The following is a 2,165-nucleotide window of genomic DNA, read 5'->3' as shown; positions in this document are numbered from 1 at the left end:
ACACACCAACCTCACAGAGCCTCCTCCTTCCAGCCCCGAGTCCATCAAGGTAACTGGTGGTCCAGACCCTCAGCCGCGATTCTGCTGCGGCCATGCTGTGGGAACTCTGGCGCCACCCCCCTGCCAGACGCACGATTTAAACTAGGAATATATTTATTTTCCTTTTAGGATTTACGATATATCGTATAGATTGTCAGCTGTTGTTTGAGTCGAATGGAGACGTTTTTTCTTTTCGACAGCAGAAGGTAGAAGCAATAGAAAGAAACTTAGTCAGCACGTGGTTCTGCCGGTGTTTGTAATGTGAGGAAACTTCAAGTTCAGACGACTTTGCCGCAGGCGGAAATGCAGGGGTGTGGGATGTGTTCGCTGAAGTATGTCTTACATTGTATAAATTATATACACTTTATATACTTGATGCATATGTGTGTGTGTGTGTTTGTGTGTGTGTGTGTGTACATATGTGTATGCGTGTGTGTGTACATATGTGTATGCTTGTGTGTGTGTACATATGTGTTTGTGCGTATGTGTGTATATATGTATATATATAAATAAATATATATATATATATATATATATATATATATATATATATGTATATGTATGTATCTATGTATGTATATATATATACACACAGAGTGAGAGAGATATTTATTCACGCACACACATATATGTCTCTCTCTCTCTCTCTCTCTCTCTCTCTCTCTCTATATATATATATATATATATATATATATATATATATATATATATACATAAATATAATATATATATATATATATATATATATATATATATATATATATATATGTGTGTGTGTGTGTGTGTGTGTGTATGTGTGTGTGTGTTTGTATAAAAAAAATTGTGTGTATATATGTATATATATATATATATATAATATATATATATATATATATTATATATATATATATATATATATATATATATACTGTATATATATGCATATATGTATATGCATATATGTATATATATATATATATATATATATATATATATAATATACATATATATATATATATATATATATATATATATATATATATATATATACATACATATCGTCATCGCAATATTGACCTTCACCTTTTGCAATGACGTCATCACTTCCCTTTCCACGCACCCAGTGGTCGTAGCACAAAGAAGCACTGACCAAGCACAATAAACGCCAACTTGTGCTTCAAAGATGCGTATTCATCCACATTCTGTAAGTGCTTATGAGTGTTGAGTGTTGTTGCATCGAGTGTATATGATTAAAAGTGTTAGTAATGATTGAAAAAAAAATAAATAAAAAAAGATTCGATTGTACCTACGTCCATGTTAAAGTATGAAATTCTTTCTGTGACTCGTATCTCCCATTATAAGTTATCTTTTGCAAGTCTCTGTAGTCAAGCCTTTTCTAAGCGTTCTCTCAATCATTAAAATTCACGTCGCGGATTTGAAATAGGAACGAATAATAGTGTTTCCTCTACTTCACCTGATACTTTGTGTATAATGAAATCTCGCCACCATACACGTCTCAAAAAGAAAGAAAGAAAAATGAAGAAATAAATAAATAAAACTAAAATATTACCTGTACCTCCCTCTCCGCTCACACACAAAAAGCATCACTTCTAACCTTCCAAAAATACATATCAAACAAAATCACATCAAAATACGCATCTCAAACTCAAAAAAAAAAAAAAAACATTGACTACCACTATGACATAACGAAACTCAAAATCAATAACCACTCCCGTAAACGACGACCTCACCTCAGACACTGACACACACATACTACATTCCCCATGAACCAAGTACCCGGACGACCCAGCCAGCCAGCCAGCCAGCTAGCCAGCCCGAGGAACGCACACTAGGCTGTTGAACCGAGACCTTGAAATCTTTCCTCATGATGTTTTGTTGTCATAACCGACCGCCGACGCCGCCGCGTTCATCGTATTCTGTGCCTTGTGCCAAAAAAAAAGGAGTAGGTAGAAGGATCAAGGAAAGGATAAGAAGAGAAAAAGTCGTGATGTCTGGAGGGCTAAATCATGGCCTAAGTCATGGCCATTCACAGCCTGAGATCCTGGCATGGGGCCAAGTCGCGGCTACATCACATCGCCAGGTGGATTTTGGCGTCATAGAACCCACGCCTGCCCCTTGCCCAAGTG

The 2,165-nt window shown here is 35.6% G+C and overlaps 1 protein-coding gene across 4 annotated transcripts in view; it reads right to left on the bottom strand.

Annotated features, from left to right (window-relative positions):
- LOC122253212 (uncharacterized) overlaps positions 1-1,860 on the bottom strand; it is a 25,449-nt gene extending 23,589 nt beyond the window's left edge. Inside the window, exon 1 of one of the 4 annotated variants that reach the window (XM_086550888.1) lies at positions 1,770-1,860. The gene's annotated coding sequence lies outside the window, so the exon portion shown is untranslated. The other 3 variants (XM_086550889.1, XM_086550886.1, XM_086550887.1) reach the window with 3 other exon arrangements.
- Between the last annotated feature and the right edge of the window lie 305 nt (positions 1,861-2,165).

Source organism: Penaeus japonicus, unplaced genomic scaffold (assembly GCF_977035675.1).
Source record: "Penaeus japonicus unplaced genomic scaffold, GWHDUDI00000001_assembly GWHDUDI00000024, whole genome shotgun sequence".
In the NCBI taxonomy this organism is placed as follows: domain Eukaryota; kingdom Metazoa; phylum Arthropoda; class Malacostraca; order Decapoda; family Penaeidae; genus Penaeus; species Penaeus japonicus.
This window is presented reverse-complemented; position numbering and strand designations above follow the sequence as displayed.